Source organism: Ovis aries, chromosome 19 (genome assembly GCF_016772045.2).
Source record: "Ovis aries strain OAR_USU_Benz2616 breed Rambouillet chromosome 19, ARS-UI_Ramb_v3.0, whole genome shotgun sequence".
Lineage (NCBI taxonomy): Eukaryota > Metazoa > Chordata > Mammalia > Artiodactyla > Bovidae > Ovis > Ovis aries.
Genome location: NC_056072.1, coordinates 37,713,901 through 37,730,665, shown reverse-complemented (window position 1 = coordinate 37,730,665; position 16,765 = coordinate 37,713,901). Strand labels below are relative to the sequence as shown.

Here is a 16,765-nt window from a genome sequence, read left to right as displayed (position 1 = left end):
TCAATGAGAAACGTTGACTAGCGTGTAGTTACACATTTCCGGAGCACACTGCCGGAGATACTGACATCTCTTCCCAAAAGTCACTTTGATTCAACTTCTATGAGTTTCTCGCAAATGGCAACATTTCGATGGTGATGGGCAAGAGGAAACGGGCAGCAGTCCGGCTGATTTGATCTCCACTGCGGTGGATTCAGTGAGCCCCAAGAAGCGGGTCTGAGTTTTCAATCCAGGTTTGATATTATTTTCCAATATTTCTGCCCCCCACCCCCACCCCCCAGTACCCTGCTTCTTCGGTCTGAAGCTCTTATGGAAGACGGATTTGGTTGTTTCAGTTTCCTTAGTCAAATTGAGTTCTTTCTCCTGGTTTTCTCTGTTTCTGAGAGGAAGAGCTGTACATGCAAATACGTGACAGTGAAGGGTGTATCACCTCTAGCTAGAAATCAGTATGCATAAAATTTTATTCGCATATATGAAGTAAAAACATCAATAATGCTCTTCAACAGTGCTCTAAAGAGTTAGCACCTGTGACTTTTAACACAAAGGCCAAAAAAAAAAAAAAAGGAAGCAAGTTACCTTGAGTGAATATTTTGATGTATAACTTGCTCTCCCCCACAGTGCGAAATCTCTCCAGGCTTTAGACTAATACTGGCATAAATTCTGACTGGGCATGATTTCGTTCATTTTCTTGGTTTAGAGGGAAAGAAGACACTAACCAGAAGAGGAATTACTTTAAATCTTAAATGCTACACATTGTAAATTTCAGGCATCAATTAATTACTTGTCTGTCTCAGGTGGCATTTTGGCAGTAATCATTGTTTAAAAAGTAACTGTTAAGCAGTGAAATGACGTTCTTTTTGAGTTACTTATTATTTGGCGTTATCATCATAATACTGATTTGGAAACAGTATCTAGTGACTTGAAGTAGTCTTAACTGTTGTTTATGGGAAAGTATCTCTGCCCCCTGTAAGTTAAATTTTCAGGAGTCAGTGTATCCTTCAGTCATAGATGGGAGTCCTGACCAAACACTTATTAAGTTTGTTTTGTATTTTGTTGGGCAGTGTCAGAAATTTTCTGAATCAATCAGACCAAGAAAGATGGAAAGACTTTAAAGTTTGAGGTATACCTGAAACTAAACATTCCTGAACATTCTTGGCTCAGGTGGTGGCACTTAAGCCTTTTGAACTTCATGAGGCTGATGAAGCAGATTTTTTAACTTAACTGGCAATTGCATTGACACAGATCTTTTGTGTTGAACATTTAAGAAGAATTTTAATCAACTTTTCATCTCATATATAGTGAGAGAACATCTTTTAATAAATCTTACAAGTGGTCTTCTTTTATACGATTTATTGTGAATTAACATACTCATGAATGCTAAAGTTGAAGACACTCAAGCTTTAGTCCATACTAACACTTCTTCCTTTCCAAAATCTCTATGAACAGAAAGGAATTGTAGATTTTAAGCTCTAGCAAAACTGATGTGGACTTTGAACATATATGGCTTTAGGTTTGGGGCTTTACTCGAGTTATTAGGTTCGGTTTTTTGAGAGTATGAGAGTCTAGTTAAGAAAGTTTCTTTGAGTATTTATTTAATATTAACCTCTGAAACTCTAAAAGATGATGAGAGAGCTAACTATGTGGTTTCTACCCTGATCCTGCAAAATAGGCATTTCTGTGTTTTGCTTTCAGAGCAAGGATTATCCTAGGGTCTGTGAATCTCAAGGGGTCATGAATGGGCTTCAGGATATTCCTGAACCCCCTAGAGTTGTGACCTAAACTTTTTTGTGTGTGTGTATTTTTCTGAGGAGGGGGCTAGAGTTGTTTTATAAGAGAGATCCTGAGCCCCCTAATTATAGATATGTGTTTTTATTAAATAAAATGAGAGTTAGAAGAAAAGAGAGAAAATAAGAAAAAAGTAGATCTTTCTGCTTAATACTTGCCTTTTAAGTTGTCTTTAACCTAGTCATGTGGTCTTAGAGGTACAAAAGCACTGCCATTTTATTTCCACAGCAAAGTGTTGTCTGTCAATTGATAAACCATGCACCGCAGAAAGGGCTTGACAGTGCTAGTCCTGGGTGCATTGTGGCTGTTTTTAAATTTTGTTTAAACATTTAGGCCGAATAGATGAATGGTGGATAAGCAGAGGCTTGAGCTCGACAACCAGCTCCTGGGGAGAGTGGTTCATTCAGCCCCACTCTTTTACTGCTCTCAAGCAAAGATTTTGGAAGAAATGAATTATATTTTTTTCTTTAAACATTGATGGAAGAGAGTATTATGGGGGCGGGTGAATAAAATGCTCAATGACATAAAAAGGAACTTGTTTCCACTGTTCCTGTGGTCTTTCCCTTTTCCTCTCATTTAGTCCTGGTGAGCCTTTTTGTCATGTGCTTTCAAGTTGGAGAGTGGCTGGAAACACAGGCTTTAGAGTGGAACCTGGATTTGATTCCCATTTCCTGAGCCAACCAGCTTCTCTGAGTCTAGAGAAGATGACCATTCAGTGTGATAATAAAAGCAAAAAGCTTTCCTCAGTCCTAGGCTCCTAGTAAGTACTCAAAGGTGGTAGCCATTTTGAGGATGGTTTTCTTCTCATCTGTAAGAGATGGCTAATACATTCATTCAAAGAGAAAATCTTTAATCATACTCATTCCCACATAAACCTTGTGGGACCACCCTACTTTCAACTCAGGAAAGCCTTGCACATCTTTCTGGTTACGGTGGGCAGTTGCCTCTGCATTCGTAGGACCTATTAGACCTGTCTGCTCTTAACGATGGGGTTGCATTGTCTGTTAGGCTGGCAGGTTATGTCTAAATCCTGGGTATGTCACTGCCAAACTAATAGTCGTGCACCAATGTTTAGAGCTGTCAACCATTCAAAAGCGACTGGACTTTATGGCCTAGAACAGAGATCAACAAACTTTCTATAAAGGGTGAAAGAAGATGTTGCTGGCCACCCAGGTGCCTGTCACACCTACCACCTCCATCAGTCCATGGAGTAAGCAGCCATAGATAAAAATAAGTGGGCATGACTGTGTTCGCAGCCATAGATAAAAATAAGTGGGCATGACTGTGTTCCAGTAAAACTTTGTGGACGCCGATGTTTGAATTTCGTATAATTTTTATATGCCACAAAATATTTTTTAAAAATTTCAACCGCTTAAATATGTTGTGTACTGGCAGTGGCTCGTGGCATGTACAGGCAGAGGCTGGATTTGACCTGTACAAGGGCCATAGTCTCCTGACCCCTTGCCTAGAAGAATGTTAGACCTGTAAGTCCTGTAGTTTTGTGGCGTCACCAAGCAGCCCTCCCCCCTGCCATTTACTTTCTCAAGAATTTAGTACTTTTGACATGGAGGCTTTATCTCCTGCCCCCATTGGCCTCATTAGCAAGAGACTCCAGTAGGTTAGTTGTTACTAGTTACCATGTGTGGCCTTCCCTCCTTAGCACACACACTGTATTCATCAGTAAATTATTTATTGCTAAAAATGTTCGCACGTTGCCCAGTTTTCAGTAGGAATTGATGATTGAGCCCTGTCTTGTGTGATGGTTTTGACGGGAATCGGTGCTTTTGGAGCTGTGTTAAGCCTCCAGTTCCTGCCACCCTCTCTGTGCCCTGGTTGCTGTTCAGTCGCTAAGTTGTATCTGACTCTTTGCCACCCCATGAACTGCAGCATGCCAGGTTTCCCTGTCCCTCGCCATCTCCTGGAGTTCGCTCAACCTCACGTCTTTTGAGCCTGTGACACTATCCAACCATTTCATCCTCTGTCACCCCCTTTTCCTGCCCTCAATCTTTCCCAGTATCAGGGTCTTTTCCAATGAGTCTCTGGAAAAGAGCAGACTGTGCCCTGGAGGGGAAGTAATTGATACTAGGCCCTCAGGCTGCTTAGGTGACACCCTTACCTGTAGGCGGCCTGCCCCACCCTCCTCTGCAGTGATGTTTGGTTAAATCAAGCACAAAGATTCCTCTTGTGTTCTAACCCCTGGAGACTAGCGCCAGGATTGGTGTGTTCTGAGCATTTAGATGTATATGTCTCTGTGTAATTTCATCTGGCCGGCCCTGAAGCTCCGAGAGTTGCTTCTTCTAGCTTTTGCCTTCTCTCTCTCTCGACCCTTTTCCCTGGGCCTTTGTATAGGATGCAGAACTGGTGGCTGCTGTAATTATTATTATTATTATTTTTGCTTCTCTTCCTGCCTTTTTTAGAATTCTCTACTAATTGCTTCTTTTACAGCAAATACGTTATTTTCAGAGTTTAGCTTTTCAAAACAACACTATACTGAAAATAAAACCCACATATTGGTTACTTTAGTGTTTTCCCCCTCCAGATGTAAACCTAATGCAATTTGATCAGAGGCATGAATTGACATTTTAGACATTTAGAGATAAATTGCAGTTTTAAAGTTTCTTGGCCATTCAATCTGAATACTAGAAGTTTTTACATTATTATTCTTAACATTTAAGAGTTTCCTTCTTTAAAAAAAAAAAAAGGTTAATTTGGTATATATTTTCTGGATGACACTTAGGGCAGTGTAAATCCAGAGTCATGGAATGGGAAGCTGAAGTGTAGGAATTTATCTTAAAACAAAGGTGCATAGATGCTTTTGTAATAGCAAAACAGAAAGTAATCTGAATGCCTATTAATAAAGGCTTGATTAAGTCAATTAGAGCCTACCCATACTGTAAAATGCTGAGCAGTCTTTAAAAAGGATGTGTGGGTTGATATTTATTGACGTGGGAATGATGTTTAAGAAAGCAGAGAATAGCACAAAAATATGTTTAATGTGTAATTTTTAAGGTGGACGCAAGCCCTGTGTATAGAAACCTAAAAGGATCTGGAAACACCAAATACTAATAGGAGCTAATTATCTTTAGGGAGTAATAATTGTGATGATCTCTTTCCTCTATGGTTTTTTTTTTTTTTTTGGCTACCATGTGCTGCTTTTATAATTAGGAAAAATGATAACATTATTATTAAAGAATAAACATGCAGATTAAAAACATCTCATACTTGTGGCTGATTAAGGCCTCACTCCCCAAGATGACCATTCCCCTGTTGTATTGAATGAGAAGTGAAATAGGCTTTCTCATATGTCTTTAAAAATGTTTTCTATATTAGTAATAAGCAAGAATATTTTCCAGACTCTTCTAATAGGAAAGAAAAAAAATTCCATACAGGACTCAATAAATATCAATTTTATAAGTAAGTTGTATATGGAGGGAATCAGGCTATGGTTACAAGCATGAGCCTCAGCACTTGGTGTGTTGCCTTGTCCAGTTAGACCTCAGTCTCTTCATCTGTAAAATGTGCTAATACCTTGATAAGCTGTTGTGAAGGTTAAATGAGGTAGGTGCTTAGCAGAGTGCCAGATACCTAGCAGTAACTGAGGAGGAAGCAGTGGTGGGAGGTATAATAATCACAGGTATGATAGTGACAATAGTGCTGCTGATAATGACAATATTAGCTACTAGTATTTCCCCCTTCTAGATACAGGGGTTTGCATGAGGGCAGAGCCTCGTTTGCCACATTCAGCAGCTTAAACCCTCTAACCAGACCAAGTACCTTGACCAAGACAGGTATGTGGTCTAGTTTCACCCAGTCATGCTCCCTATACCCTCATATCACTATCAAAAAAAGAAGGAAAAAAGAAAGAGTGCTCAGAGGCTCATGGGCATAGAGTTGGTACTGTTTAAATATCAGTAGTTGTTGAACAGAAGGTGACCTAAAGCAAGCATTTTCTCTAGATAGTGTGTGGTGAACTTTTAAAGGGTTTGGAGTATGTGTGTGATGAAGGTACCTTTCAGGCATGCGGAAGGCAGATCCGGGCCCCAGCACTGTAAAGGGAGAATGCGTCTTGAGTTCTCTAGTTTTTAAACGTTGCCATTTTGCTTCATCTTTCTTCTCTTAGTCACCTTCAATTGCTGTGTCCTTGTGGTGTAGCTATGATAATTTGAGAAAATTTTCGCTTTATTTTCACTGGAGTCAGCTTGGCCGTGGATACATTCTGCTTCCTGCCTGAACCAGCTGAGGTGCATTTCATTGTTTCTGTGTAATCAGAAACACGGACCTGACTGCAAAATATGTAAGAAGTGTAAAACTACATCTCACATCTCACTGTGACACGGTTATTTGGAAACACTGGAGTGTTGAGTTCCTTCCTGGGAAACTTTAAGCTATGCATGGAATAAGAGAATGTAGACATACTATGATTTATCTATTGCTGAGTAATAACAACCTACTCCAAAACTTGGTGGCTTAAAACAGTGATCATTGTTTTGCTCACAGTTAGGGCAGGGCTTCTTCCACAGGTCTTGCCTGGCCTGAGGTCAGATCCTGAAAATTAAAGCAAGTTAATCTCTATACAGGTGCTGCTTAAACCTCCTTGCTAAAGATATTTGCATGGGGCAGGGAGAGAGTGAGAAGTGGTAAGAGACACATTTTTAAAAATCTCAAAAGAAAAACCCAGAATCTTTAAATTCTGCATGAATTTTGTATTCCACTCCATGATTATGCCTTTGTTTTACCATAACATTAATAGTCTAAATTACTTGCCAGTCAAGTTTTCTCTCCCAGATCTTTAAGAAAATTGATTCTTCTCAACTCAGAATAATAACTAATCAGCTTAAAATCCTTGGCTGTAAGCAACAGAAACTAAATCTGGCTACTTTAAGAAAAAAAAGAGGTTGCTGAAGGATGTGGTGTAGCTCCCAGCATTGACAGAAGAGCTGAAGAACCAGGCCTTAGAATGGATCAGATCCAGGGCAGCCTCAGGGATCAGAAGGACTCAGTGGAGAATGTCCTCGGGGTGCCAGGCTTCATAACTTCTCCAGTTGTTTTTAACCCGTCTCCCTACTAAGTGTATTGCTCAGGCTCAGACTGGGTGCTGGCAGGTGCCTTGGTTCCTGTTTCACCAAGAAAGTGCCTGTTGGGCCAATTGTCATTCTTCAGCAGGGTGAGTGGATGCGGGGCTGGGAAAACCACAGATCCAAACATCTGTGGGTCTCTTTGTGGGTTACTTTGTGCGTTATCTATCACATTTAATATGTGCAACACTTCTCTCCCTCCCAACCCCATATGCTTCTTAAACCTCAGTTTGAGACCCAGTCTTGTGGCTCCATACCACCAATTTCTATTTCAGTTAATCAGCACTTACCTCTGTCTATAAGTGCAGCAGTAAATGTATCCATCCATTTCTTATGTGGTGATCTTTTATAAAACATGCATTTTGTTTGTGTTTTGGAAGGAAAGCACATGGACTGTCACTAAACCGTTCTTTGGTAACAGAGCCCCTGTTAAGAACATTTTTACCCAGCACATAGCGATGCCTTTAGGACACAGTGAGATACATACTGTTATTCGCCTCTGCACTAAATTTTTCACACTGTCCTGTGTTTGTTTCTCCTCTTGAAGTGTCTAGCTGCTTCCACTGCGTCCTTGCTAGAACCTTAAACATTTTAGACCTTCCAGATAAGTTGAAGGCTCACCCTACAGTTATATAGCCTTTAGAATATGAGTTAAACCGTGCTTCAAACAGTAAAATGTGCAATACAAGGTGATTTTACTCATAGCATTTTCACATATTTTCCTGTTTAATATTTTGAAAGGAGAGAAGAGCATGTCCCCCAATTTTTTATGAGAATATGGTTTAGAAAAGGAAAGCAGTTACCCCTGCTGTGTATGACAGTTTGGGCAAGAGGACCCCTGTGTGCTTTGGCTACTTGTGCCTTCGCGGAGGGTGATGCTAGAATAGTGGTTTACCAACTGCAGAAGCCCTTTTTCTGGTTTTCCAACATCCCAGGCTGACCTGGACATGGTGAGCCTATGAGTACCCTCTATTTTACTGTGGGGACACTGGTGTGTAATGAAGGTACCTAATAGTCACCTTGCTCCTTTGCAGCTGATTTTGTTTACTCTTGCTTTGGAATCCCAGTATCTTTTTATTTCCCCATAGATAACCAGTGGAGGAGCCGATTTACCCCACCCCTTCTTCCCATGATTAGCTGGTTTTGAAGTACCTCTTGGAGCCCTTCAGTCTGGCCTTTTTTACTTCCTCAGGGTGTAATTACCACCTTTGGTGTAGTCACTTGTCCTCCTCCCAACCCCTGGACTCTTTTCAATGATCTGCTCTGTTTTCTGCTATTCAGGTCCATCACTACATGAAATTTTGAGAGGAGCCCTTGACCCTTTCATTTAATTAAGCTCTCCAGACTGTGTTCTGTTGACAGTTGGGCTGTATGTTAGGCCCTTTTCCCCTCAGTATTAAAGTTTCATTGTCATCTGAACCATCAACATAATCATAATGGCAATATGGTGGTTTTTGTTTGGCCAGATCTTGTAAACTGATAAATCACAAGACTTTTCGTGGGTTTAGAATCTCATTTTAGCATTTAACACTAGTTTTTAAATTGTCTCTCTTTTTCCAATTTGTTTCAGACACTGATTTCTACAACTTCTAAACATACTCGGTTAGCACTAGTCAAAAATGGAATTTGTCTCATGGTTTCATTTTTGCAGACATTTTGAACCTTTAGAATCCTTGAACTTAATTGTAAAGAGTGCTAGCAGGGTAATGCACTGAAAAAATGTATATTTTTCATTTCTTTGTATTTTATTCACTTTTTAAAAAAATTTTAATATACTGAACACAAAAGGAGATTAAATATCCCCTCTTAGCTACTCTTAGTTGCTCTAAGAGGAGCTATTTAAAACTCTCTTCTCTTCTCCCTCCACTCCTCATCCTGTTGATTATTATTGTCCTGGTAGTTATAACTATAAATCATTTGGAAATTGAAGTTAGAAAAGAGACCATTTACCATAACATCAGGACAGTTTAAAAGGAATCACTTGTTCAAATTTACTAGCTTCCTGAAGCTAGTAAAGATGTTTATGGTTTCTAAGATTCCTTGTTAATTTCAACCCTACAAGACACTGAATAACACGTTTAGCCATTATAGATTATGAGAAAGGTAGCTCCTCGAAAAGCTAGTACATACCCTAGGTTTCTGTTTACACCGTAAGTGGCACTGGATTGAAAAATCAGTTATCGCAGTGAACAGAAGTCGTGATGCAGTGGTAGGCAGGCTTCTGAGTGTGTCTGCTGCTTTAGCTAACTGCCAGCAATGATCAGCTTTCTTTTCCAGAGATCTGCTGTCAAGTATTAATCAGCTGTAGCCTGGAAAGTTTTTATTGGCTAGCGTTTGTGGTGGAAGAAACACCAGTCTGTCTTTTATCTGTAGTCTCTTAGCCATATCATTGCATATGATATCGTCTGTATGGTATTCTTGAAAAAGAAACAGTTCCATTTTTCATCTGTATTAGGAGCACCACAGAGTATGAAAATAGTGAATTTTGAACTTGAAGAATCTAAATTATCTCAAGTTGTGATGCGTCCCAGAAAAAAAATTTGCATGTTAAACGTGATTTCACATGCTGATGTTTACGTTGTGAACCAGTTCTTCATTTGAAAACATGGTTCATAAAATGATTGCACTATTGAAAGTCTTAAAATACACAAAAGCCCAGAAACATCATTTGGATTTTGAGTTTCAAGAATTACATAAACTTGATTCTTATGGAAAACTAAAATTCCAGAATCCGTATAGGGTTTTTGTTTAATAATTTTTTTCAAGATTGCAGGAATCACAGGTGTTTGTAGAAATTTGGGGAATTTCTCAAATACACAGAAGGACATAGAAGTTACTCACATTTCTGCTACCTAGAGATACCACTGTTAACATTTGACGTGTAGCCACACAGCTGTGTAGAGAGTTTTCCAATAAAATGTTCTCTGACATGAACACGTAAGAGTAACAGATATTAGAAATGGATGTAGGTAGTGAGAACCAAGTTTTGTTCATCCCATTGCATTTCAGTGTTACTCTCGGGCCATGAGAGCCATCTTGCTCTTTGGCCAGCCTGTCTTGAGGGGTACCAGAGCATCTTTTCCACTGTCTGTAGTGTATCTGCCTGTCTTTGTCTTAGTAATTCTTGCACCAGCTCTGAATGCCTGCTGGTTGCAGAGGGAGATGTTTGGAGTCTGTTGGAGTGGCTTGTTGACATAAGCCACATGGGTTCTTATCAACCTCTTAGAAGGATTCTTTAAATCAAGTCTTGATTGATCAAAGGAACACCCCAATGTTTAGAAATACAGTAACCTCCAGGCTACTCATGCCAAGTGAAAGCAAGGTGGCATGTTTAGAGGCTCCCAGGTGATTTCAATTAACATCTAACCTCAAATCCAGTCGCCTTGGTAAAAGGAAAATCTGAAGGAGCTCAGAGCAGATTATGGTATAAGCCTATGCCTGTCCTCTCCATTGGAAAAGAAAAGTGCTAATCTGGTCAGATCTGTTAAAGAGACAGGCGAGGCTGAGCAAAGCAGAATGTTCTCATTCTGCTTGTCTTTTGCCTAGTGCAGAAGAAAGATTTATCCTATGAAAGAAGGAAAGGTCACAGGCAGGTGGCTAGTGTTACAAGGTGGTTGGCTTTCTCTCTGTGTGCCTTGGCTAGTGGTAAAGCAGATCTTTCTGTCTGAGAAACTAGCAAAGTGAAGTGACACACAGGTCACCTTCCCCAGGCAGTGATACAAGTTCTAGGTATTTGGCCTGAAAATGTAGTGCTGACATTGATTCCACACCCTCATCGAGAGGAAACCCAGGGAGAAATAGGAAGCAGCATCTCTTTATAAACATATTATTTTTGACATGCAGCACGGTCCTACCTAGAGAATGGTGAAGTGTCACCCCTCCGTTCTGCCAGCTGTTTTCCAAGAGCACCCTCCCGTGTTCTCCTGCACTGACCGGTTTAAAAGGTGTCTTTTCTGCCTGAGAAACATAAGAGCTTACAGGTAGTACCTGGTGTGAAGGAATTGCTCTGGAAAATGAATAACCTTTGTGATAACTGCTCACATGCAGAGGAGGGAGATTGCTGGTTTTACAATTCTGTGGTTTGAATTAGTTCTGGCAGGAAGTAGTCCAACTCTAATAGTTCAGGACTTGAATGAAGGGGTTATTTTCAGAGAGCGGAAAGAGTTAAGGGTGACAAGAGGTTCCCATCACCCAGAAATGATAACAGCAATGGGAAGCCGTTATCACTGCTCGGTCCAGAGGAGCAAAGAGAAGACATAGCATTCATTCCTGGAGTCCGGTGAGGGAGCTGGAGCCAAAGAGGAGGGGCTGTCTGACAGGAGCTATAGTCCCAGAGGGATTTAGTCACTGCCAGAAAATGCATCCCAGACTAGGGAGGGAAGAGAGAAGTAATACTCCCCTCCCCCACATTCTTTCCTCCTCCTTTGATCTCCTTCCAGTGCCTTCTATTGGCCAAACCCACCTGGAAGCCTGTCTGCATGAACCCAGGGATGCTACCCATAGAGGTCAGCCTTTGGGGCACAGAGCAGGGTCAGAATGGTGGAAAATTTGTCTGGGGATGGAAAAAGGATCAAAGAGAAAATTACTAGCACACCCTAGTAGCATATTCATAATCCCAGTTTCATCATTTTATCGTATCATCCTCATCCCCTGAAATCCCAAAATAAACCCTCAAGTATATGGACTATTGATTATGACTCAGTTCTGTCTTTTAAAATAAATAGCCTAAACAGTTATCCTACCCTTATTAGAGTAATTAAATATTCAGAGAGAGAATCTGAACAATTTTTAGAATTGGAAAATCACTGAAAGACTTTCTGTTGGGGCATTTTGTTCTTGGTTAAAATTAAGATTAAAAAAAAATGCATGTGAACTGTACAAGTGATTTATCCTAAAATATAAGAATTGTACTTTTAATCACACAGTAACAAAATGGATTTTTGATATTAAAATTATTCTTCAAAAGGAAAGCAGAACTTTTTTTTTCTTAAGTCCTTGACAATTATCCCTTCAGGTCTATTTCCCTAAGGTAGGATGAAGATTCTTACTCAGGCAATCGGGAAATGTAAGAGGAAATTTGTGGCTGTTAAAAAAGGATCTGTTTCAATCCATAACTGTTGATCATTTGGCTTTGAGAGATAGAAAAATAAATAAGATATTTATTCCACTTTCCAGAAACTTATGGCCAGACAATGAAAAGAGATCCATACCCATTTATGATAATCAGCTATATGAACTTTAATAGAAGCATCAGCTGTGAAATTAGAAGGAGGGAGAAATGGTTTGTCTTTACCGAAGATTCTCTCATATGGCTCACAAATATTTATCAGAACTATACTTGCTGTGGCCTGGAAGTACAGACCATAAGAAGATACCAAATGACCCTGACATCAGGGAACTGGGGTTAGAATAAACATTTTACTACTGTTTCATTACAGGCAGCCAATGTTTTGGTGTTGTCCCTTTGCTTCAGTGATGGATGACATCCAGTATCCTTACCGTGTTCTGCTGTGGTCCTCTGATCTCGCCCCGCCTGCCTCACCAGCCTTTGCAGGTGCTCTGGCATCTTAGTTCCTCGAATATGCTTCTTTAGAATCTTTTCTCTTGCCACCTCTTCATTTCATGGAAGCTTTCTCTGACCTTCCAGACGAATTCCAGAGATGTTGTTACATGGGGTCAAACCCATTTGTATTCAGGCCCCCTGCTCTTACTCCTTCGAGCACCTTTCCACTTGTGTAAAGGTTCGGTGGCTGTCTTCCCTACCAGGAGGTAAGCATCAAGAGAGCAGGTACCTGTCCATCTGTTTCACAATTATGCCCTTATCGCCAGTCATGGTGCTTCAAATTGATTCTCAGCAGAGTTGGAAGGAAAAAGAACTGGTTTCAAGCCTGCCCCCTACTATTCACCGGCTTTGTGACCTTTGGTGTTTCACAGTTCGGAGCCTCGATTGCTGATCTGTAGCACAGGAACAGTGGTGACTGTGGCACTTTGTCTGTGTGAGGCACTACGCTTTACTGCTCTCATCTCCTCCATTAATCCCGAATCGGGAGAGGTGAACTGACTTGCTTGAGGTCACACAGTTCGTAAGTTCAGTTCAGTTCAGTTCAGTCGCTCAGTCGTGTCCGACTCTTTGCGACCCCATGCATCGCAGCACGCCAGGCCTCCCTGTCCATCACCAACTCCCCGAGTTCACTAAGAGTCGCGTCCATCGAGTCAGTGATGCCACCCAGCCATCTCATCCTCTGTCGTCCCCTTCTCCTCCTGCCCCCAATCCCTCCCAGCATCAGAGTCTTTTCCAATGAGTCAACTCTTCGTATGAGGTGGCCAAAGTACTGAAGTTTGAGCTTTAGCATCATTCCTTCCAAAGAAATCCCCGGGTTGATTTCCTTTAGAATGGACTGGTTGGATCTCCTTGCAGTCCAAGGGACTCTCAAGAGTCTTCTCCAACACCACAGTTCAAAAGCATCAATTCTTCGGTGCTCAGCCTTCTTCACAGTCCAACTCTCGCATCCATACATGACTACTGGAAAAACCATAGCCTTGACTAGACGGACCTTAGTTGGCAAAGTAATGTGTCTCTGCTTTTGAATATGCTATCTAGGTTGGTCATAACTTTTCTTCCAAGGAGCAAGCATCTTTTAATTTCATGGCTGCAATCACCATCTGCAGTGAGAAAACCGGATTTAAATCCTGGTCTGATTCCTAAAATTGATTGCTCTTCTCCATACCTGTGACTGTCCTAGGAGTAATTCCAGGAGGTAGGAGCCCTAGATACTGAGTAGCTGGGATGCTGAACATCAATGAGGAAGCCAGCTGGAATGCTTTTACACCAGTTTAGGGAATCAGTAGTGGGATTAGCTCTATTTGGATGAAGAGGTGGTGACTTCTGAACTGAGCCCCAAAGAAGCTAGCTGGATACAGAAGCAGGCCTGCAGCGTGAACGCTCTGAGGCCGTTTCTGGGGCCGAAGAGTGAATAGCCTTGCAAGCTGGCCGGGGAGTGGCTTTCTGTAAAATGCTATAGGGAGACTTCACTGGGTTTAAAATGCTGTAGGGAGACTTCACTGGGTTTTCCTAATTAACCACAGTTTGGAAGCAGGAAGTCTCAGTTTGGAGTCCTTTTGAGGGCAAAAGTGTTCGAAGCCCTCTCACTTTGGATCTCTGTAGCAAAGATACATTTTAGCTGATTCTTTCATTCCACTGTAGTGCCCAGTGCAACAGTGTTTGAAAAGGGAAAGGGACAGACGTTTATGTTCAGTTGTTTGATATCATACTGTTGTTGTTTTTTATGTTGTTGTTGTTTTTTTTTTTTTGTAAGAGTAGGTTGCCTAGCCCAGATGCATGGCACCCATAAACGAGTTTCTTCACCTCTCTAGCCTCAGTTTCTCATTTGGAAATTTTTGTTCTGTTGCTAAGTGGTATCTGACTTTTTGGAATTAGGGACAGTTAAAATAACTATTTCATAGGCCTGTTGTGCTACATCTACATAGTATCTGGCACAAAATAAGATTTCAGGAAATGTTAGCTGTTATTGTTGTTAATATTTCCTGTCATTCTGGTCCATGCCTCTTGAATGAATGGGCATTGTTTATTTATCAAAGACAGGTTAACTGGGGAATAGGGAATTGACTTTTTTTTTTTTAAGATCACGATTTTAGGGTTTACAAAGATAGTAAAATTGGCAATGAAAAAGGTAATGGAATACTAAAGTTGGGCAGGCCTACTGTGTTTCTTAGATGTGAGTATGATGAAACATGAAGTGTGAACATGAGCCAGTTCTTACAGAATCCATTGTGTGAGCTTGGGCTGTGCTTTCCATGCATTCTCCTTGAGAAGTAGGTTTGATTATATCTGTTTTACAGATGGGAAGTTATGATCTTTTCTAAGATGTTATGAGACAACTGCAGAAGTAGATGCTAAGCCATGTGCCCTCCAAACCATTTTGTACCTTCAGTATTGTCAAGGCCTGACTTATTTTTCAACAGCTTCAGCAGCTCAGCTGAGAGGGAATAGTGGGAACAGAGCTCTTAATTTTTTTTTTAATCCGTTGGATTAATTGGAAGCACTAGGCATATTGGGCTGTGTAGTGCACAGAAGAGGCTCAAGAAATGTTTACTGAATATAAATCTTAATCAGATAGAGTGAGAAAACAATGACAGAGAAAAATCAGTATAATGTCCTGGTACCAATCTATTTTCTATTTAAAAAAGAGGAGGAGGGGGAGTGAGGTCACCAAAGATTTTATTCACATAGTCTGTTTACACAGACTGATGGTTGGAGTCAGAGGTGAAGAATTTTTCTGTGTGTGTTGCATGGGATTAACTCCAGTTTGCCTCGTTCAGCGTCGTTCAGTTTCAATGGAAATCTGTTTGCTTCCCACTAGGCGTCCCCACTACAGAGTTCTGGCTCTGTCCTTGTGTTCCACTGATTAGTCTCAACAAAGATAAACTAAGTGTAACATTAAAGTATTCAGACCATAAACAGGAAGGTGTAGGTGCTGTCATAGGTCATCATTGATGGATTTTGTAGCTAGATCTGATATTTGTGTTTTCCTTTAACTCAGATAATTAAGAGCTCACATAAAGGAAGTAGCATTTAATGGTAATAAGGGCAAAAAGGAGGAGACCTTGCACAGAACAGAAAGCAGGCCACATTTAATTCCAGGTTTTTGTTCCCTGCCCCCAACCATGGAAAACAAACACTCTATTCTCTTTCTTTCTCCTTCTCCCACCCCGCAGGAACTTCGTTGTAATAACTCATTTATTGTCATATCAAACCTGAAAGTTTGGCCTGTCAGAAGGCAGTTTGATTATTAGGCATCCTCTTCATGATTTAGCATGTTATGCTGCAAAATGAAGATATTAATATTTAAGGAGATAATTGTGTTGATTTACTGTACAAGTAGTTCATGTAGAAATTTAAAAGCATCAAACTTGAATAGACTTTGATAAGCCCCAATTCCCAGATCTTGATTCCTAATACCATTTTCCAATAAAAGGAACCAGACATAACTTAATTCTACAGGTGGGGAAGGTAATAAGCAAGATGAGCCTGGAGCATATTTTCATGCCAGAAAGCAAGAAGTAACAAACAAAAAACCCACACAGATGCATAACACACATTGATGGGGTATGTCAAAGGAACACAGGAGCCTAACGGGGCTCCTGGTGGTCACAGCTGGGATGATTGAACTAAATAATAGTTTTAAATTATAACTCAAGATATAAATATAAATAAGATATACAATATACATATACTACATTCTAGTAAAATATATAAATAATAAGTAACATAGCAAAATAATAATATAAAACACATACCCCTAAGTCCATACTGATACAAATAAATGACTGAATAATAAGCAAGTGAGAGAGACTAAATTTTCGATGTGGAAGAGTTCAAACAATTTTTGTCAATAATCTCCAGAAAGGAAGTGAAGCATAACTGCCTATCCCTCAAATGTGGGCTTTGCACAGTGACTTCCTTCCCCAGAATACAGTATGGAAAAGGGGGGAGAACCTTTACAAAAGAGAAGCCTGACAGATACTACATCTGCCAAATGATCAAGTTAACACAACCAGTGACAAATGAACACTTGATGTGAAGTAATGAGGGTTGCACTTCAGTTCTGTGGTCTGCCGCCCCCAATTCAATAATCTCTTTATAATCATGAGAAAAACATTGGACAAGCAATTCATCTCTTTCTCCGAAGTACTTCACCGATACTCCTCAAAACTTTTGTCAAGGTTATCAGAAAAGGAAAGTCTGAGAAACTGTCGCAGTCTAGAGGAGTACAGGAAATGGGACAACTAAATGTAATGTGACATGGATGGGATCCTGGAGCAGGTAAAGGGCATTAGGCAAGAACTAAGGAAATCTGAATGAACTGTGGACTTCAGTTAATAATAAT

The 16,765-nt window shown here is 40.4% G+C and overlaps 1 protein-coding gene across 1 annotated transcript in view; it reads left to right on the top strand.

Annotated features, from left to right (window-relative positions):
* The first annotated feature begins 32 nt into the window (after positions 1 to 32).
* Positions 33 to 16,765, top strand: part of ATXN7 (ataxin 7) — a 164,225-nt gene continuing 147,492 nt past the window's right edge. Inside the window, exon 1 of the mRNA XM_042236615.2 lies at positions 33 to 230. The gene's annotated coding sequence lies outside the window, so the exon portion shown is untranslated. The remainder of the gene's footprint in view (positions 231 to 16,765) is intronic.